The sequence below is a fragment of the Monodelphis domestica genome, chromosome 1 (genome assembly GCF_027887165.1).
Source record: "Monodelphis domestica isolate mMonDom1 chromosome 1, mMonDom1.pri, whole genome shotgun sequence".
NCBI classification, from domain to species: domain Eukaryota; kingdom Metazoa; phylum Chordata; class Mammalia; order Didelphimorphia; family Didelphidae; genus Monodelphis; species Monodelphis domestica.
In genome coordinates, this window is record NC_077227.1 from 210,022,359 (window position 1) to 210,045,261 (window position 22,903).

At 40.3% G+C, this 22,903-nt stretch overlaps 2 long non-coding RNA genes across 2 annotated transcripts; one reads left to right on the top strand and one right to left on the bottom strand.

Moving 5' to 3' along the window:
• The first annotated feature begins 17,526 nt into the window (after nucleotides 1-17,526).
• On the top strand, nucleotides 17,527-22,623 carry LOC130456288 (uncharacterized). The gene is made up of 2 exons (XR_008914909.1): nucleotides 17,527-17,894; nucleotides 22,337-22,623. It is a non-coding gene; the product is annotated as an uncharacterized LOC130456288 (long non-coding RNA).
• LOC103097392 (uncharacterized) lies at nucleotides 22,259-22,849 on the bottom strand. Its single transcript, XR_457164.3, has 2 exons — nucleotides 22,697-22,849; nucleotides 22,259-22,520 (listed from the first exon to the last, which is right to left on the bottom strand). It is a non-coding gene; the product is annotated as an uncharacterized LOC103097392 (long non-coding RNA).
• Nucleotides 22,850-22,903: the final 54 nt, after the last annotated feature.

Here is a 22,903-nt window from a genome sequence, read left to right on the forward strand (position 1 = left end):
TGTATATACATACATACATATATATGTTATACAGAGTGTTATAAAAGTCAGTGCTATTCATCTCTCCCTCTCCTCTTTCTTGCTCTCTCTCTCCCCCTCTTTCTCTCTCTCTCTTCTCTTTCCTTCTCTCCTTCCCCCTCTCTTCCTCTCTCTCCCTCTCTCTTTCCCTCTCTCCTTCCCACTCTTCCTCTCTCCTTCTCCCCTCCCTCTCTCTCCCCTTCTCTCTCTTTCTCTTCCCTCCTTTCTCTCCCTTTCCCTCTTTTTCCCTTCCTCTTCTCTCTCCCCCTTTCCACTCTATCCCTCCCCCCTTCTCTTCCCTTTCTCCAACATATACTTCAAATCTTGCTCAGAATTTCATATGCTACCTTAGAACAGAGCCTACCTTTCCTCCCACCTCTTAAGTAATAAGGACCTAGTATTTGTCATCATTGAAAGACAGCATTGTATAATGCACAGAGTATGAAACTTGGGAGTCCAGAAAACCTGGGTTCAAATTCTGCCTTTAGCCACTTTGAATCATAGCATAAGACCTACAGCTAGTAGGGATCTCAGAGACTATTTAGTCCAATTTCCTAATTTTACAGATGAGGAAACTGAGGCTTAGGAAGATTACATGGGTTGTTCAAACTCACACAAGTAAATATCAAGGCTAAGCTTTGAACCTGGGTTCAAAATCTGCCACCAGAGTTGGTGCTCTTTTCCCTGTATCATGCACTTACTGGTTCTTACAGAGGCAGCTACATTATGCAGTGGATGGAATTCTGGGCTTTCTGGCCTCAGACACTTACTAGCTGAGTGACCCTGAGTAAATCACTTAGCTTCACTTAGCCTCAGTTTATCTATCTCCAAAATGGGGATAATAATGTATGGAGCCCTTGCCTCAAAGGACTGTTGGGAAGCAGGTTTAAGTGAGATAAGCCACACAACCTCAGAACGCCCTATAATTGTCTATCAGGGTGGATACAAATGGACGTCCACATTTGTCTTTTGGAACCACACTTCTAGCCTTTACCTTCTCTTCCTCTGTCTTCTTTGTTTTCCTCCAGGAAATCTGCATTTATCTCAAACCATATGTCAGTGGAGAGGATGAGGGAGAACTTTGTCACGAGGCTGTTCAAGCCCTTTTATATGTGAACCTGCCGTGCCATCAGGTGACTTCATGAACCAAAAGAACAGTCTTTTGTACTTACACTCTGTAAAGTGACTCTCTCTGTAGGATCAAAACATGCTCTCTGGACTGTGGGGTCAGTTGCTCTCTCCTTAACCGTGTGCCCCCCTTTACCTGCTCAGTAACTGGCAGTGGATGTGAGCTTCTAAAGAGTTGTTATGGCTGCCCAGGGCCCTTTGGTTACCTTGGAAAGGGCATGAAAAGAGAAGCAGGGCTAATGTTTGAAGAACTGCCAGAGAAAGCTAGGGGTAGGAATATAAAAGCAGCATGCCCTGGAGTTCAGACTTGTTCTTGCTCTTAGGGGTTTCCAACTTTTCTGCTCATTTTTGTAGCACAGTGGAGGCTTTGTCTGAGTTTAGAAGGTCTTAGGCCATTCTTATTTCCACTTGGAACATTTATATTAGCAGCTGCAGTGCCAGAAATGTAATTCCACCATGTTGATCCTGGGAATGGGTGCAGTGCTTTCTCCTTGGAACACCAAATCCTCACATTCAAAGAATCTTATTGCCATTGAGAGAAATGCCAAGAGGCTTTGCAGAAGCAGGCATACTGGACCCCACTTTTCAGAGGGGAGAGCGAAGTCACCCAGAAAAGGATGCTCAGGTCTGAGGGGAATGGCCATGTTTTGAGGAAGCCAAATTTTTTGACATCCCCCTAATGGAGACTACCCTTAGATGGTGTTAAAGTGGAATAGTGCATCATTACCAAGGTTCTTCTGAAAATGATTTAATTCCTTTTCTACTACATCGTTGGAGACGATCAGAAAACACCATCATGAGGAAAATGGCACCTTGAGGCAGGAAGTCCTGGGTTTAAATCTGTCTTCAGAAAACCCTGGGAAAATCACTTAACCTTCATTGTCAAACCCTTACTACTCTTCTGCCTTAGAATTCATATGCAATATTGATTCTAAAAAATAAAATGTAAGGGAGCAGCTGGGTAGATCAGTGGATTAAGAGCCAGGCCTAGAGATGGGAGGTCCTAGGTTCAAAAGTGACCTCAGACACTTCCTGCCTGTGTGACCCTGGGCAAGTCACTTAACTCTCTTAGCCTTTACCACTCTTCTGCCTTAAAATCCATATACAATATTGATTTTAAAAGAAAAGGTAAGGGGGAAGCTAGGTAGCTCAGTGGATTGAGTGGTCCTAGGTTCAAATGTGGCCTCAGATACTTCCTAGCTGTGTGACCCTGGACAAGTCACTTAACCCCCATTGCCTAGCCCTTGTCACTCTTCTGCCTTGGAACCAATACACAGTATTGATTCTAAAGCAGAAGGTAAGGGTCTAAAAAAAGGGAAATAGAGACTAACAGATGTAAGTGAGGAAGAAGTATTTTCTAGGTATGGTGGAAAGTAAGTGGACTATTTTTACATATATATATATATATAACACGAATTCTTGTAGCACTTAATACCCATATCCATATTACCTTGAATTACTAGTTATTATCTCTGGTGTTTGTATATGTCTATGTGTGTGTGTGTGTATGCATGTTGTGTGTTGTGTGTATGTGTGTGTTTTCTGGAAGAAAGAATAAACTGACTGCTTTGTGCAACTCTGCCTCATGTAAATCCAGTTCCTCCGATCCTCCAACAGTTAAGACTTCACCCTGGGATGTCACTGGTCCTCTTCAAAATGTAAGGTCAAGCAACAACAACCTTGGTAAACCGATTGTGAGTTCTTGGGGAAGAGGGCCCCTGTTCCCCTCATCTCCTACAGAGCCTAGGACTGTGCCCCGCATAGAATGGGTGCCTTAATAAATATCTGAGGGTTGATTGTTTAATTTAAGAGGGCATTTCTTCTCAAAGGGGGCCAGCTGAAAATCGTCCCTTCAAAGCCAAGTCCCAGGGCACTGGCCTTAGGATGGAGTGGGGGTCCTAAGCATAGGTTAGCAGGGGCAAGCTTTGATCCTCATCCATTGAGGGGCCATTTTCAGACTCTGGCCCCTAAAGCAAATGGTGATTCCTTTGGGAGGCACTTTAGCCTTTCTGCCAAGTTTATCGTCAGGGCCTGGAGTAAGTGCAGTACACCCAAGGGCAGGGAAGGGATACTCATACCTTGAGGAAAACCATTGGCCTGGGAATTGCCAGCTGCTCATTACAGTAGCCCTGAACAGTTTGCCACTTTTGTTCTACTTCACAGCTCGATTGCAGTTGAGTTCACCAAGGATTCCTTAATTAATGTGTGGAAGGTTCTTTGAAGATAAAAGATATGTGGGTGGAGGGAGTTGGTGAGGGCTAAGAAACAGGTTTATTTTAAATACACTCTCCTTTCCCCTGGAGGGGTTAACTTTTCTACCATTGATGTGTTCCGGTTCAGATGCTGGTCCTGGATTTTAGAAACATGTTTTAGAAGGAGGTGCTGCCAAACTGTACTATTCATCCCTTTGAGCAGAAGGGATTCGAATAGCCTCTATCTGGAAGTCCAGTGATATGTTCTCAGATTGGGTCCAATTGACTGGAATTTACATTGAGTAGCCAAAGGCTGAAACAAGTGAATGATTCTGGTTTTATCCTGCTGAGGTTTCAATGGGTCTTGTTTTTATGTGGCAACACAGTGTGCAGTGAGTCACTTTTTGTTTTTGAATGCCCTTGAGAAAGTCACTCTTCTTTTGGGGGGTCTCAGTTTTCCCATCTCCAAAGTAAAGATAATCTGCCTAATTCCTGATGTTAGAAAGAGATACATTTGGTTAATGCTATAAAGCTTTTCCAACTCCACAAAGGACCATTTAAAGACTAGGAAAAATAAATTTCCATTTTTACTTTTTGTTACCACATTGCTCACATATACCAATGTATCCCTGCCCCCTTTCCACCCCAGAAACCAACTCACTCTCCTCAAGAATGGAAAATATACAAACGTGTCAGCAAAACCAACTAATATCTTGAAAAAGTCTGACATTCTCTGCAAAACTCCATAGCCATAGTTCCCTCTTCCTTTCCTGCACAAAATGGAAGATGGTCAGGTTTTCTTATTCCTATACCCTCTCAAGGAAAGCTCATCTTACAGTTCCAGACATATTGTCAGTCTCAAATATACACACTAGCTTTAGGATGTCCATCCAACAATATGTCATAATCTGGGTAATAAATATTGTTCATTAACTTGGTCTTTCCTACGTAGATGATCAGAATAAACTTTGTTCCATGGTTATGGCTCTCTTTGAGGAGCCTCTGCCACATTCTACACTTTGAGGCAATTAGCACAATGTCATCAGCAAACAGGATCATCTAGAGGACCATCATCCTCCATGAGGAATCCTTCTTCAACTTCAATTCTGTCCTGGATCTCCTCCATCACCGATGAAAACACCTTAGTGTGTTTATGAATGGAGTGTCATTGAGCAAGGTTATTTCTGTTAAAATTTTTGAAGAATCTTATATGGTCTCAAGAAACCTGAAATTTCTTTAAAGGGGAACATTGGCTTTTCATCCCTAACAATAAATAATGCGTTGAGTACAAGGATCCTTGGGAGAAATAACAGTTTGACTTAAATTCATATTAAAGTCTAAATGACTGATGTGGAATTCTTTCCTAAGATGTAGTTTAAGTAGAGGAGAAGGAAAGAAAAAGGGAAAGGTACTAGAGCTGGAAAGATGATGGTAAAAGGAAAATGCATAACGGAAGGGGAAAGAGTTACCAAATGGGGACAAATTTTGTCTAGGATGTTCTGGAATGCACTTTCATCCCTGCCCTTTCTCTTTCTGAATGTGTTATTGTGCAGTTGTGTCTGATTCCTTGCGACCAACCCATTTAGGGTTTTCTTGGCAAAGATACTAAAGTGGCTTCTTATTTCCTTCTCCAGCTCATTTTTTAAAGATAAGGAAATGGAGGCAAATATGATTAAATGAGTTGCCCAAGGTCCAACAGCTAGTAAGTGTCTCAGGACAGTTTTGAACCCAGGAAGATCAGTCTTTCTGATTCCAAGACAAGCCCTCTATCTACTGGGCCTGCTAGCTGTCCCTTTCAGTCTACAAAAGAGAGTATAGTATGACAGAAATGTTATAAGCAGAATTAGTCTTTCCAGCTTTAATTCTTTGGGAGACAGATGTTCAAAAGCAGGGAAAATGTCGTTAGCACTAGCTTCCCATTCAAAGGACTCCATTTTCCTATGAATCAGATTAGAATCTGTAATTCTCACCTTGAAGAACTCTGAAAATGCTGTTTGGTCTCTGCCCAACCTGGTGATAACAGAGGTTTGGGATCAACTCTTGCCTATAAACTGTCATATTCTCCAAAATGTTGGGACATGATTTCCGGGAGCCACGCTCACTGACTCGTCTAGCCCTCTCTAAGTGCTCATTTTTCCCCCTGCCCTTAGCTGGAAGTAATTACTCTCTGAACATGATTAAGGTCCTAGGCAGACACTTAAATGCTTGGTGTATCTTTATTCATATATCTGCTAATGGCCAGGCTCTTGTGCAAAATTTAACACCCATAAATCTGGGACAGATCTGGAGGATTTAGATTCAATAAATGAAAATATTTTTTGACAGCTCAGGACAGAAACAATCCTGCTCCTACATGCTCCATGTAATTTGAAAAGAAGCAGTGCCAGTTTTCTCCTACAAGATACCTGACATATCTTGCTGTTGGAATATGGCAGAAAGGTGGTAATTACGATAATTCCCTGTTTAAATTCCTGACCTAGGGAATGGAGACAAAAGGGAAGAATGCCCTTTTCATGGTTTTACCAAATTGTATGCAAGAAACCCAAATGGGGAAAAAACAAAAACAAATAAGTGCCTCCCAAATGACAGTTGAAGTATTTGGTGTCTTTTGAAAATATTCTTTTAAAATTTATTTACCAAAAAAATTTCTTTGAAATGTGTTTACCAGGAGGAAGCTGGGTAGGTCAGTGGATTGAGAGCCAGACCTAGAGATGAAAGGTCCTGGGTTCAAATGTGATCTCAGACACTTCCCAGCTGTGTGACCCTGGGCAAGTCACTTAACTCCCATTGTCAAGTCCTTATCATTCTTCTACCTTGGAACCAGTCCACAATATTGATTCTAAAATAGAAGGAAAGGGTTTTTAAAAAATGTGTTTACCCACTAAGTAGTGCTATATTGCCAAATTCCATATGATTATTCAGTGTGTACTTGTTGGCATGTTGCTTTATTTTTCTATTTTAAAAGTTTATTACTTATTATTAGAGCTTTTATATTATATTTAATATATTATATATAATTTATAATCACAATTATTTATAAATATATAACATATTTATATATAGTATTACATATTAGAGTTTTTCTCTTTGTGTGTGCTATAACTTTATATGTGTAATGGACTTCCCCCCATAACTTAAAGATTATTCCTTTTTCTAAATTTATTTTTAATTTAAAAATCCTTCCCTTCCCTCTTAGAATCAATACTATGTATTAGTTCCAAGGCAGAAGAACAGTGAAGGCTAAATGGTGAGGGTTAAATGACTTGCCCAGAGTTATATAGCTAGAAAGTATCTGAGACCAGATTTGAAGTGAAGACCTCCCTAACTCTCAGATTCTAGCGGGGAATACCTAGCTGTTTGACTCATGGCTAGAAAGCCAAAAAAGATTTCAGTGCTATTTCTCAACATCTGGACTCAACTGACCAAGTAGGAGACTGAGACCAGTGAGTCAATCAGTCATCAAACATTTATGTGTCAAGCAGAAGCAACTGTGTCCTATTGTAAAGAGAACTGGTTTTGAAACCAGGGAGTCCAGGATTCAAGCCATTTCTGACATTCACTAGCTATGTGAACATGCAAATCATTTAACTTCCTAGTGTTCTAGGGTAACCTTCTAAGGCCATTAGAGATGGCAGAAGAATCAAGTGAAGTCAGCAAGCATTTATTAGGTGATTGCTATGTGTCAGGCACTGTGCTGACCAGTACCTGAAAACAGGGAGTTTCTTCCTCTGAGGATTCTCTGTAGCAGTGGTAGTAAACTTTTTAAAGACAGAGTGCCCAAACTACACCCTCATGCCAAATGCTGTTCCCTTACCCCAGACAGGGGAGGGAGGAAGTGCTCCCATTGGGCTGCTGGGCAGAGGGATGGGGGAAAGTGAGAAATGTCCTTAGGTAGGGTGGAGAGGGGGAGGGGGCAGCTCCCTCCAGCACTTGTGCCACAGGTTTTCCAGTGTGGCTCTATATCAAGAAAATCACAGATCCAACCCCTGCACCTATGTTCTTGACACTGGAGATACCATCCATGCCCTGGTTGCTTGCAAGTGTATTTGTGAAGCATAGAACTCTTCTTTCATTGTCATTAGTGTGGGGCCCCTCTATATAGAGCCAAGATATGCCTGGATGTTCTGAAGGTAGCCCACCTAGGGTCTTACTGTCTTTTTCTTCCTCTTTCTACATAGCTATTTCTCTGACTTGTCTCTTTTCATATGTGACATTTTTAATATGATGAAAGTCAACAGAGTAACAAAGCAACTGCTCCCAGCAAGGTTACCCAAGGAGAACCAACCTTGTCCTCTTGGGCACAGAGAACAATATTCATGTATTCAGAAGCCCACAAGTTTCATACTGTTAAAAAAAAAAGAAAAAAGAAAAACAACTTACACACATAAATAGTGCCTAATTGGTTTTATGGTATCTTTTTTTTTTTTTAATCCTTATCTGACGTAGAATCAAACCTAGGTTTTGGTTTCAGGGTAGAAGAGCAGTAAGGGCAAGACAACTGTTGTTAGACTTGTCAAGGGCCATGTGCCTAGGAAGTATCAGAGGCTAGATTTGAACCCAGGACCTTGTGCCTCCAAGCCTGCCCCATTATGCACTATATAACCTACTTAGCTGTCCCTTGGTGGGCTCTTTCCATACACTGGGTCATCTTTATAGATTCATAACCTTAGAGCTAGAAGAAATCTTTGATATTGTCTAGATGTGTCAAAAGAAGAGTATCGGGTAAGAGCTGAAGGGAAGCATAGAGGCCATCTAATTTAGCCCCTCCATTTCACAGATTTCACACTTTCACATGAAAGGATCTCTACCTTCAGAAGAGTCAGATTGGGGAGAAGGCACAGGGACATTTTTCATCATCCAGAAGTGAATTATGGTTCTATGGACCAGGGCAGGGTTCTCTTGCTTGAATTAGAACTCATCCCTGCTTCCCAGGGCAGGCTTCCCTACTGTAGGAAATATCTGTTTCACATTGTATATATTTTTAGACTTGGTGGATACGTGGATTCCTTTCACTATATACCTACCACTTTTAAAAAATTCTTTGTTTCTAGTCATGGCTCAATGGATAGGGGAAGAGGAAAAATTTTATGAGTAAATAAATGTACATTTATAAAGAGACGCAAGGAGGGAGATAAGTGGGTGGCAGCTACTCTTATCATCCAGGACCAAGATATAAAGAATCTGAATCATTAATAGGGTCATTGATAGATGACCTTTGTCAGTCTCCATCTCCCCCATTGAGTAACGACCTCTCCTGCCTATTCACAGGCAGGATCTTTTGGCAGAGGAGAGATTAAGTTGTCTTCTCGCTGCAACCTTCCCTCAGTCATCCTTCTAGGTGGGTCATTGCAGATGCTGAACAATGCCTTAACAGCCTGAAGAATGTCTAGCTGCCTGACTTCTAGCTGAGGCCCCAAGCCCAAGTTAAATGAAGTTGTAGGGGAAAGAAAATTTAAAGTAAACACTTTCCATCAGAACATTGATACTATGAAAAGATGTGCTATTTCTAGATAAGTGCAAAGGGATGATGGGACTCCTGAAGGCTGATTCAATTCAATTCAACCAAGACTTTTAAAAAATGTTGTTTTCTTAATTGTGAACTTGATAGTCATCAACCAACATGATATTGCCATATACAAAAGATAAAAAGATTACATATGAAATTATGAATCTCCTATATATGAATTTTAGTTTTTCTTTTGTCAAGTATATAGCATTTGTGACATGGAAATACCAATATTTCCCTTCTTTCCTGTGCCCCACTGCAGTAAACATTTATCAATGAGCTCTAAGACATTTAAGGGTTAGATGATTCAGTCCCTGGCCTCACAGGGCATACAGTCTACTAGCAGGATATGGCAAATACACAAATAATCATAACAAAAATGATATATGATGAGGGCATAAAAGAAGAATAAGTCGTATTATATGGGAGGAAAATATTTTCTTTTGGGGGGGTTTCTAGGCAAAGATACTGCAATGGTTTGCCATTTCCTTCTTTAAGGAAATTCATTATCAAAAATTAGATCATGAAAGGCTTCCTGAAGGAGGAAGAACAAATTGAACTTTAAACGACAGGTAGGAATTAAGTAGATGATCATTTTAAAAGATTAACTTACAGGGATGATCTCAATATATGCTCCATTACAATGATACAAGACTCTACATGATGGGCCTTCAATCTATGCTTTTCAGGTTGCCAGTTTTACTATCAATGTACAGTGGGGAAATGTAGAATGTGAAAAGAGCATCATTACCTCTAATGTCTCTGGAAGTTGGAAGCCTTTCTGGAAATCTATGGAATGGCACAGGTCAGGAAGAGTCAGGTATCCACGGTGACTGACTTTGAAGCTCCTCATCAGTTATTTTACTCTCTTTATTCCTTGGCTTTGACTCTCACACCAGCCTGGGGGTTCTCTTGTCTTGGATCCAAATAAGTCACAATACAACTTGTTTTGTCAGAAAAGGTCATAAGATAGGCCAAAGGATGTAGCATATGTTGGGGATATGTGTAGGGTGGAGAGAAGTGATAGGGCAATGGAATCCAAAAGTGATGGGATGCTTTCTTATTGGTGAGATGTCTGGACCAGGCCTACGCATGCACAGAATAAGTGCAATTTGAGAAAAATGGAGAGACAGGGCCAACCAAAAATATTCTCTCATCAACTTGCTGTGGTAGAGGCTTAAATGACCCACCTTTATACTTATTCTTTGGAATTAAAGCATTGGCCTCCAAAAGATTCTGACTAAAATGAGAACATTTACTTGGGAGGAAGAATCCATAATCCTTGTAGTCATCAACAGATTAAAAAGAGATTTCATGACCTACAACAATCAAGCCAACAAACATTTATAAAACACTTGGGATGTGCCGGGCCCAATGCTAACTGATGAGGATACGAAGATAAAAGTTAAAACCAGTGCCTACTCTCAATTAGCTGACTGTCTAAAGGATTTTCAGGATAATTCACTTTTACCTCACAAAAACTGGTAGATTTTGAAAGGTTACAGTAGGGTTTAGGATCAGATAGGGGCAAGAGAAAGGAAAGGCAGTTTGAAGATATTAGGAGGTACTTAAGAGTTGGAAAAGGGAGGAGGTAAAAACTATATTCAGGTCAAAATCTGCCTATTGTTAATAAATCTGTAAAATAATAAATTGATATTATTTTGGTAACATTCATCCCCAAATTGGAAGGATAGCTAAAACAGCAAATGACAACCAGGCGCCCAAAACTATATTAAGGGGCTAGACTGATGAATTAAGTTTCATTGGTGTTACCCATGACCTAGGGTCTCTCAGAACTAGAGGAGCACATGAAGCCTGGTTGATCATACTCCCTCCCTATTGCCATGTATTGCCACATTTTTCTCCCCTTTGCTCAAACCACAATGCAATTACCCACTGTGGTGCTCTACCCTATTTTCTGAAGGTGAGAAGGAAATTCAAGCCACAAAGAGATTACTTTTATAGGCTCTAGGGAAGGGTGGCTAATTCTCAGTAAGTCAACCATAAAGATTTCCCAATATTCTATCAGCAAGGTGCCAGGGAACATTCATATTCCATGGGAACTTTCCTTCAGGAACTTCCAAAGAGTGGCTTATAATCAGGGAACTCTTCAAATTGATGGGTGACTCCTTTGGACACACTTTCCTTTCCCCTAATTTGCCTTCCTTAAATAGGGATAAACGTAAAGTCCTATACTTGGGTTCAAAGAATCAATATGCCAGTTTTAACATGAGGGAAGTACAACCAGACAAAAGCTCGGGTAATAAAATGTGGGGCTTTCAGAGGATGACAAACTCAATATAAGTGAACCAGGTAAGGATAACATTTGTCAAAAAAGGCAAGACCATTTAGGCTGCTTAAAGAGAACTAAATACAAAGAATAAGAGAAACTGATAGTTCTGGCTGCATTCTATTCCATTGGACCATATCTACAATTCTGTGTTCAGTTTGGGGCACCATGTTTATTGATAAATCAGAGAATTTTGAAGGATGAACAATGAAGATGGTGAGACCACACCTTAACAGCATCAACTGAAGGAAAAGATACAACTCCATGCCAGTATTAGTTGAAGGAACTGGGGATGTTTAGCCTAGACATATTTCAAGGAGGAAGGATGATAATAAATCATATACTTTTCATAAATAATAATAATTTAGAAAAACTCAAGAGAGTTTAGTTTACCTCTAAGTATCTAATGAGCTATCAGATAGATGAACGACTTGTTTTGCTTGACCTCAGATGACAGAAGAAGGGAGGAGTTAAAGTGATGGGGGACTTATTTTGGCCCAGTGTCAAACACATGGTTCTAAATAGAACCAAAAATGGCTCTAAGTAGAACCAGAACAGTTTATACAAAGACAACATTGTAAGGAAAAACAATTTAGAAAGATTTTTTTAACCCTTACCTTCTGTCTTATAATCCATATTAAGCATAGGTTCTAAATCAAAAGAATAGGAAGGGCTAGGTAGCTGGGGTTATGTGACTTGCCCAAGGTCACATAGCCAGGAAGTGTCTGAAGCTAGATTTGAGCCTAGAATCTCCTTTCTCCAGGCCTGGCTCTCAATCCATGAGTCATCTAGCTGCCTCTTGAAAGATTTAAGAATACTCATCAATACAATGACCAGTCATACTTTTTGTAAGGTGTCACATTGTTCTAAAAACTTTATTTATTAATATCATTAGAACCTAGCCGTATATGGCTAGAAATTGTCTAATCCAAAAGCTTACTATAGAGTTTAGGCTAATATCAGAGACTCTTCTTGGAAGCAAGATGTCTGCAGGGAACGCTTCAATCCTCCCCAGTCTTGGGTTCATCCAGTGTCTATATTTTGGGTTTCCCAAATGTGAATGTTTATGCTCGATTGACTTTGACTGGCATCTTCCCTCTCTTCAAAATAACTTTACTTCTACTTGTGAGTTCCTACATAATGTTAACCTGGTAGAGCCTGGGAAGGGAGCCACACCTTCTCCCAGGTCTCTCCTTTGCCAAAAGAATAAATAAATTTCTTTCTGAAACCATTTCAGATTTGGGGGTTCATTCTCATGATTAACACCCAGAGGACTAAAATGAAGCCTGCCATGGACAGAAAGGCAATGAGCTCAAGATGGAGAATGAATCATAGATTTGGGGGCATGGATAATGTAGGAGTTTGCTTTGCTTGACTATTCATATTTGCCACAGAGGGCTTGTTTTGCTTTTCTTTTTTCTTCCATGGGGGAGATAGGAAGGGGACAAATACATTTTTGTTAAACAAAACAAAAGAGGAAATGAAATGAACAAAAAATGGCTTTAATTGAGAAAAGCTGCTGTGGTAAACACTACTTACTATCTATCTACCTACCGATATAAGGAGAGGGTTGGACCTGGAGTCTAAATCTAGGTTCTGACATTTATTAGCCATGGGACCTTGGGCAAGTCACTTAAGCTCCATCTACCTCTTTTTCCTCATCTGTAAAAGGGAATGATAATAATAGTGCCAATCTCTCAAATTTGTTGTGGGGATAAAATGATATATTTAAAAAGTGCTTTGCAAACCTTAAAGTTCTCTATAAATGTTTATTTGTATTAATTAGTGGAATATGCCTGGAATAAGGAAGACTTAAGTTCAAATCTAGTCTCAGACACTTACTAGCTATGTGACTATGAATAAATTATTTAATGCATTTGCCTCAGTTTCCTCAATTATAAAATGAGGATAATCATAGCACCCACCTTCCAGGGTTGATGTGGGAATCAAATGAAATAATAATTGCACATTGCCTTGTACTTAATAAGCCTCATAAATATTAGTTATCATTATCATTGCAGAGTTTTCCTTTACTAGAAATCTCCAACCCAAAGCTGTATCACTTTTCTGAGGTCAGAGAGAAACCTCCTATTTAGATACAGAAGGGACAGATGATCTCTAGTGTTTCTTCCCACTCTAAGATTCTGTATGAGATATGACCCTGCTATTGCAAGATACATCTATTCTAAGGATGAAGACTCCTCTGTCATGTACAGTCTTGTGACCTTGGCAAGTCACTTGGTATCTATAACTCACAGTGCATGCATAAAAGCACTTTACCATTATAGATGCTTATTAGGATTGACAGTGCACTCATACAACATATTCATCAATGCATGCAGTCTAATTATTGCCTCTTCAACAATACAAACATCCACTCTTCTAGGAACCAACCTACAACCAAATTCCTAAAGATCTCAGTAAACATGTCTTTTGCCAGTTTTCACAACAAATCTCCGTCTCTGACCACTTGGATATCGTCTGTATCTGAAAGTCTTCATCAATCTCAAGTGAACCCAGGATATTTGAATTTCCAAGTGTGGCAAACCCAGAAGTCTGCCCTTGTTGTAACTCAGGCGTTGATTGATGGTTGGGGCCTTTGGTGGATTTTTATGGTTCTGTCTATGGGCTCTTACAAATTACATTTAAGTTCTGATTGGTGATTGATTATCTAAGTTTATGATGAAAAGAAACTATCAATCAAAGCTAGCATCATTAGCAAATGTTTATCAATTATTCACAACATCTAGGTAACACATCATTAGTAGTTATTTACTAGATTTGGGGGATCAACATGATTAGTGATTGTCAGATTTCGGGGACACACACATCACTGCCAAACTATAATATTCAAGTGCTCTCATTATTCTAGAACTGTGCTGGTGAACCTATGGTATTTGTGCTGGAGGGGGTTGCTCCCCTCCTCCTCTCTACTGTGCCTGAATACATCACCTACCCCTCTGCCCATCAGTCCAATGGGAGTGCTTCCTCCATCCCCTGTCTGGGGTAATGGGGTGGCTCACATGCGACATGAGAGTGCAGTTTGGGAACTCGGTTTTTAAAAGGTTTGCCATCACTGTTCTATAAAAATAATTACTTAGTCACAAAATGAATGTTTAAAACAAAATGGAGTTGCTCCACCTAAGTTAACAAACTTAATCCCATTGCAGCATCCCTGGATCCTTCTTTCCTTCTCTGGAAGAGGAGGAAGACATCCAGTTCTATATCTATGAATTTACAGTCCTATAAATCCATTCCAGAGGAGGTCAGGAATGGGTTAGACAAAGAAATGGATCAGACAAAAAATGGATTAGGCAAAGAAAACAAAATTTAAGAATATTTTAACCTAAATCACCTCCTAATGAAAGAGTTAGAAAATAAGAGTTAGTTATTTTCTCATATATACCTGCACCTTTAGGGTTTTCAGATGTCCCTCCATTTACTGTCTCCAAAATGGGATGTAGGGATCAAAGAGCTTACAACCACTTTGATCTCTAGTGAATTTTAACAACCAGTTCTGATAACACCTTAAGAAGGGCAACCAGTATTATGAAGGGCCTCTAGCCATGCCTTATGGGATTGGATTGAAGGTATTAGAGATACTTAGCCTGGAGAAAAGAAGACTCAGGGCCAAACATGATAACTCTCTTTAAGTACTTGAAAAGTCATCATGTGAAAGAGTAATTAAATCTCTTCTATTTGTACCCAGCAGAAAATTAGTGGTTGGTAGCTGAAAAAGGATAGATTTGAGGTTTGAGGTAAAGAAAAAATTTGCTGAAAATTAGAACTCTCTAGAAATGGAATGGGCTGCATTAGGATTTGGGAGTCCCTCTCAGGTGAAGGTCTTTAAGTAAACCTGGATGATTACTTGTCATTTTTGTATGTACATGCATTTGTATGTTGTCATGGGGATTCTTTTTTGAATATGGGTTAGACTAAGGAGCTAAAATCCTGGGATGCTGTGTCCATTTCTCCATCGTCTAGTCAAGGTCTGCATTTGAATTAGAACAAATCTATAGAAAGAAGTAATTCATCCATGAAACACTTTTTGAGCTATTTGCCTAGCCCTATGCCAGCTGCAGTGGGAAAGGTGAAGACCACAAGGCTCCATCCTCTAGGAAGCTGCCTATCTCTGGAACTGGAACACCCCCCCCCCAGCACAAAGACCTTTTTGTAGGAGCTTCAGTCCACCTTTGAGGGGTGTGGGTAAAGGTGGGGTATAGGAGACAAACATTGTCTTGGATGGTACTTCCCTGTGAGTACTGCAGCACATTTCAATAATTTTCTAAGTCATTTTAAATTTATTTTTTAAATTAAATTTATTTTTATTAAATTAATTTAATTACTTATTAAATTTATTACATTGTTATTTATTTAAATTTAATTTCATTAAATAATTAAATTTAAATTTAAATTAAATTAAATGAATAAATTAAATTAAATTTAAAATGTTTTTAAATTTTTATTTCTTAATGACTGCTGGACATTTTAAAAAGGGAACAAAACCCTTATAAACATTTTCAATCAAACAAAACAAATTCCTCCATTAGCCATGTCCCTTCCCTTCTAAACTACCTCGTATTCATTTTGCTGGTAATTCGGTAAATATTTATACATGGACATTTTGTCTTCATTGATGAAACATATGATCTTTAAGAGTAGTCTATTTCATTTTTGTCTTTGTATCCCCAAAGCCTAATATAGGGTCTGACACACAGTAGACCCTTAATAAAAGCTTGTTGATTGACTGACAGATATCTGTCATTACCTCTCTTAAGAGGTAGCACACTTCATTCATTATTCCTCTGAAACTGTGGTTGTTCTTTGCATTGATCTGAGTTCTTAAATTTTTTAGTTTTTTCAAAATATTCTTTAAGGTAGAACAGTTAGGTGGCTCAGTGAATTGAGAGCCAGGCCTAGAGATGGGAGGTCTTGGATTCAAATATGGCCCCAGACACTTCCTAGTTGTGTGACTCTGGGCAAGTCACTTAACCCCTTTTGCCTAGCTTTTACCTCTTCTGCCTTGGAACCAATATATAGCATTGATTCTAAGATGGAAGGTAAGGGTTTAAAAAAAATCCCCATCTAGGAGCAACTAGGTGGTTCCATAAATAGAGAGCCAGACCTGGAGCCAGGAAGACTTGGGTTCAAATCTGGCCTCAAATACTTCCTAGCTATGTGACCCTGGGCAAGTCACATAACCCCATTGCCTAGCCCTTACTATTCTGCCTTGGAACCAATTGATTCCAAGTCAGAAGGTGAGGGTATAAAAAAGAAAAAGTATTCTGTAAGGGCATGTTTTTCTGCTCAAATCTAGTATGCATTGAGATTTAGAAAGACAGGAGGAGAAACAAGTGGCTGGCTGGGTGGGATTGTTGCACTCCAGAGATCCAGAGAAGGGAAGAATGGGTATATCTCTCCATTAGCTGCCCGAAAAAGAAAAGGAAAAGGAAAAGGAAAGAAATGTTTTGGCTCTCAGGGAAATGAATATAACACCAGGGAGTGAAGAAACAAAGGCTCTCTTTCTTAGGGTGGGAATCTTTAGGATAGAAAAGCAATCCGGGTATCTTAGGGACAAGGATGATGCTGGTCCTGGAAAATCAGGTGCCTGTGGATCAATGGACTCCTTGTGGGGACCAGACTCCAAGGCTCTCTCTGCAGACAACCAGGGGCCACTCCTAATCTGGCTGCGGTGGGTGGGGTGGGCTGCTTTGCCTTGAACTTGCTTAACAGATCCCAAAACGGAGCTGGGCTATTTGCTGTTTGCTGGCAGGGATTTTTTGCAAAAAGCAATTGTGTAAAGGGTTGGGAGGCTGCTTGCCTCTGAAGGTTTTAGTTATCTGATTCGCTCACCCATGACTTACTTAGAAATCGGAAAGAGACTAAAGGTAGAAACCACCCCGCCCTGGAAGAAGTTTCACTGTGTTCAAGATTAAACAACCCTCTGAAGCTGCTGGGCCCTTTTCTGGGAACCAGCAGCACCTTGCAGGCCTATTGCTTGCCATGTCTCCAGGCTGAGTCCCTTCTTTGGGACCGCGGAGGCTGGATCTGTTCCCACCGATGCAGTCACACTAGCTTCTTTGTCTTCCAACCTGCTTTCTGGTGGACACCCTTAGCGCCTGGGGCTGCCCGCAGAGAAGCCTGGTCCCCCCCCCTCCCCAATCCACCCCCCCCCCCGCCCCCATCTCTGTTCCTAGGCAGAGCTCAGGTGGGAGAGCTTTCCTTTTGCTCCAGGGTCTGGCTCTAATCTAGAAGATGAAACGAAGAAGAATCCTAACTATACGGAGACAGCCTAGGGGAGAGACAATAGCCCTTTGTTTGGCAATAATAGCTCTGCTCCGGCCCGAGTCCAGAGAATCTGTGATCAGGTGAACTGGGGTTCTAATGGAGAATTCTGGTGCCCCCTGGCAGTTCAGCCCTGCCTTGGTCTCCTTGCTCTGAAAACCCTTTCTCCTAGAGGCAGGGGCGGAAGGTCCGAACCCGCGCCTCTGTGAGTGGTGAACCTCGGGGTCCTAGCAGCAGCCTCAGGTTAATGCTGCAGTCTAGGCGAGGAGGTGGAAGGTAACCCTCTGGGGTTCCATTTCAAGTTCCACCATTGACACACCATGTTTTGTTGGGAGAGTCATTTTAATCTCCCTCTGCCTGTTGCTCGGGCTGCAAAAAGAAGATAACAAGCATTCCTCCGGGGGTGTTGAGAGGACTAATTAGATATGCAACATGCTAAGGAGCCCCTTGGAGAGAGAAGCTACAGGACCACAAGGTACTGTGATAGGTACCGACTTGGCAACAATATCTTTACTAGGTCCGTAATCCCCACCGACTAGAGCTACGTTCCAGGGGTAATATATTCCTGCAGCCCATGTGCTTCATATGTCTATTTTATATCTAAACATATATATGTATATATATGTATATACATATATATGATGTTTAACGATTGGCTGGGGGATGGAAATATACATTAGAAAGTTCTACATTTAATCTGCTTTATAAACATTTTCCCATCATTTTCTCAAGTCTATAAAATCAACAGGACAATACAAAAATCAAATCCTGATTTATAACATTTTACCCAATTTCTAAAGTGTAAATGCTCACACTGGAAATAGAAGAAGCTGCTCTCCCCAGTTAGTAGGAGCTGACTCCAGCATGCTTCTGATTGGAGATGTAGTGACTAGAAAAGCGTCTTCAGAGTCAGAAAGATGTGGGTCGGTCTTGCTTCTGACACATACTGACTTTCTGACAATTCTCTTAGACTAATTCTTTAGATGTAGAACAGGTGCTGATTTCTATCTGTAGAGTAGGGTCTTCCACCTTTGCCAGTGATATAATTTGTTGTTGTTGTTGAGTTGGGTCTGACTCTTCATGACCCTAGAGGCCATAGCTATCCATGGGGTTTTCTTGACAAGGATACTGGAGTGGTTTGCCATTTCCTTCTTCAGTGGATTAAGGTAATCAGAGGTTAAGTGACTTGCTCAAGGTCACACAGCTAGGAAATGTCTGGGCCTCATTTTGAACTCAAGTCTTCTTGACTGCATGCCTAGTGCAACTGCCTCCAATGAAATCCTAGACCAGTTTAAAAAAAAGTTAGGATCTTATCCAAGGGATTCATGAACTCAGATGGGGGTCAGAAATCACATCTTTATTTCACTGACCCCTAACTGAAATTTAGATTTCCTTCCATTATTGCCTTCCAGGGAGTAAATGACACATAGTTAGATTGGCAAAGCACTTTACATATAATATGCTCTTTTTACCCCAGAGGAAGCTTGTTGGGGAGGGATAATTACATCCATTTTACAGAGAAGGAAGCTGAGGCTCAGAGGAATTAAGTGTCTTGGTCATGATCATAGAGTTTGTGTCAAAGGCAGGATTTGAATTCAAATATTCCCCAATCTAGGTCCAACTTCATATCCCAGGGGCAAGACTGGTTCCATCTGAAATGACATGTCTGACTGAGAGAACTAAAATCTGAACCCAGGTCTTCCTCTTCCAAATTCAGTGTTTTCCCCACTATATAATAGCCCAGCCTTTCTCCAGAATATCTATAAGTGGGGCATGGTCGGAAGCCACAGGTACTCAGCATCCTGAATCCCACTCTAGATAGGGATGCTTGTTCTTGGGAGGAGGCAGCCCATCCATCTCTTTGGTCCAGAGATCTTATATTCACTTCCCCCTTCTTTGTTTGCCATCCTTGCAGGCATAAGGCACAGTAATGCCTCTTCCCCAAGATGAGCTGATCCTGGTTAAAGGACATTCCTGTTATCCCATAACTACCTTTCAGAGACTGAATTCCATTCACTGAAGTCAGATCAGAAGACTTTTTTTTATACCAGCCCCATCTAGCCAGGACACCAGAGGACCCGATTCAAATCCTATCTGGTGTCCCTGCTCTTTGTCCTTTTTGTTCTATTAACAGTGAATGCCAGACGCCCCAAATCTCAAACCATAGTTTCTGTCTGACAGGAAGCCATCATCTTCTCATTGTGCAGGTGAAGCTTTCAGACAACCACCAGAGGGTGCCCAAATAGCTCAAAATATGACAGCAATCTAAAGAATTAGAGGAGAAAGAGAAAAAAACCAAAACCCAAAACACTAGTGTGAAAAAGGGAAAGCTAAAGTATCTATTATACATAACACATCCCAATATCATATATAATATATGAGTGAGTGTGTGTGTGTGTGTGTGTGTGTGTGTGTACCAGCCTGATTCCTTCACTAATGATTCATTTGGAATCCCAATTGGGAGAAGAGTAGGGTTGAGAGCAAGGGAATTGGCCGCGTTTCTCCTAAATTATTACCATTATTATTATCTGACATTTTAATATAGTGCTTTAAGATTTGCAAAAAGTGCCTTACATATATTATCTCATTAGGACTTCACAAATCCTATGAGATAATGACTCCAGGTTTTCTTATTCTCATTTTATAGATAAGGAAGCCAAGACACTTGCCTACAACAACATAGCTTTTAAGTTCTGAAAGTGGGATTGGAACCCAAGTCTTCCTGACTAACCTCAATACTCAGTCCTCTATGCAACTCTTGATTATTTTATCTGTCCTTTTTGTATTGTAGATTATATATATATATATATATATATATATATATATGTATATATATTTTTTTAACCCCTGGCATACCATACTTATAAGTTGCCCTTTCCTCCTTTTGCCTCTCATTGCCCACTGGGTTTGGAATCAGGTTTGAATAACTGACTGTTATAGCTAATAAGTATATGACCTTGGGTAGGTCATTTCATACTTCATTGGTCAGGGCTCTCAGATTTCTCTGCAAAATGATAAAGTTGGACTAGATGAGCTTCAGATCTAAATTTCCAATCTTATGATCTATACAGGGGAAATGGACTTTATTTAACATTAGTTTGTATCAGATAAGTTTCAGAAGGCTCAACTGTTGGAGTTGTTACTACTGTTTCTCATAATTATTTCTGCCCAGTGGTTTTACACAGTCTGGCACCCCTAAGGTTCCCACATGCTATGCATATGATTTCTGGACCTTGACTTGTGACCAATCATACCCTTCTTCCTAATGAGAATCAAATGGCCCCAATTCTCTTGGGCCATCTCTGATCTGCATATTGCTCTATTCTCAGAGGTGAATGTTTGACTTCCAACTTTCTATCTACAGGCTGAACCTGATAATGATGTTAGTATTGTTAGTCTTGCACAAAATGCACTGTTAGAACATCGCAGAATTACAAGGAGCAATTAGTTCCACTGGAACAAGGTTTTAAGGGGAACCCTAAGCAAACTGACATCCAAGAGAGTCAGGGCTGCTAGACTTCAAGCCTTGGTTTTGTTGCACAATTGATTCAAGTCTCTGGAGACAGGATGAATGACTTACTTAATTGTGGGATCTTGGGATACTGCAGTTAGATTTAATGATTATGTATTCATAGCATTTCTTCCTTCCTTCCATTCTTTCTTCCTCCCTTCCATTCCTGCCCCCCCCCAATAATTCTAAGACAAAAAAGGCAAGGCCAGCCAATTAGAGTTAAGAGACTTGCTCAGAGTCACAGAGCTAGGAAGTAAGTACCTGAGGTCATTTTTGAACCCAGGACCTCCCAACCTCAGACCTGGAACTCTATCTGCTTTGTCACCTAGCTGCTCCTAGTCATAGTATTACTTTCAAACATTGTGCGGAAATTTTATTTGGAGATCTTTGAAAATCTTAAGGAAAAGGGAAGGAGGGGAGGGTTATATGAAGAGACTGAAATAAACATGCAGAGAACTTAACCAAATGCCTGTTTATTTTACTTTTTTATTTTTTATGGATTTTTTCCTCCACTAGAAAAAATTTCTTTCCAAGTTTTATTGGTGCCTTTTGCTTTTGTGTCATATTCATTTCTGAATATATCCTTCCTACCTGCCCTGCCCAATGAACTTTCCCTTGTAAAAATAGTTTTTTTAACGTATGTTTAGCAATATCAAGCTACACATTGACTCTGTCTGACAGCATGTGCAACATTCCATACCCACCATGTCCCACCATTTCCACTAAAAGGATTCAAAGCTCCTGAGAGCAGGGATTGTTTTACTTTTTTGTCTCTCTGTATTCCTAGCACCTGGCATAGTACCTTGCATAGAACAGATGCTGAATAAATACCTGTTGTTTGATTGGAGGGAATTTTCTTGTCTTCTCTCTAGGGCTGTCTAGTCATTGTAACTCATTGTAATTACATAATCATGTCATTGGATGCTCTGGAACTATTCTCCAAACTCCACTTGCATTGGTAGATCAGCTCTTCAGAGTTTGGTTACAGATCCTTTCAGGGTTTAGGGATCCCCCTGAAGGATAAGGATATCTTTCTTTGGTCCTATCCCTCATAAACCCCCATCTATAGTGTATTCTCCATCCCCACCCCAATATCATTACCAATTAATATTTTCCCAAAATCAATTGCCAGCTAGAATCTCTCCAACATCATGTAGCCCACTGATATCTTTCATATTAATTAGTCAATTAATATAAATTATCTTCTAGAAAGTGATATTTACTAAGAAGATAAAGCAAGACCCAAATTACAAAAACATTTGAAACTAAGACCCTGCTATCATTTACCACCTTGGACCCTGGGGATAGTAAACTCAAACTTAAAATGGTTACTTCAAACATTTCTCTCTTCAAGTTTATTTCTAAGTATGGCATAGCTCATGGATGACCCATTTCTTTGCTTGCAGGCAATGCTGTCTTGACTGGTGGCTTGATTCCCTGATGGGCAGATCAAGGCTTCCTGGTTCCTCAGTTGATTTGGATGCTTCAGCTACTGGCAGGCGCTGCTATGGACTTCATTTGCTGGGGTTTTCTCAGCTTTCAAAGTTCAAAAGATCATCACCTGGTCTATCTTTTTCCAACACTCATGACCTAAAGTCAGGATAGAAAAGAGACAATAGGGAGATAAGAAACAGGAATGTCATACATTCATGGTGAATTTAGTAGGAAAGGGGATTAAAAACTGGGAGGCTTATAGCATTTCTTCCTCTTTGCTCAAAAGCACCAGAGAATGCAAGTGATTTCTTCTATTCTTGCCTTTTGTATACATGCTAAGTTCCAGCTCAGCAAGAGTTAAAAGGCCTTCATCACCACACAGTAAACCACCAGAAACAAAGAATACTTGTGCTTGCTCTAAAACAGGGAGACAAAGGGCTGCCCATGGATGACACAAGCTCACCAAGTCACAATGGTGCAGGTCCACATTACCTAAATTGAAACTGAACATGAACTAATGGGTAGGGCACTGAACTTGA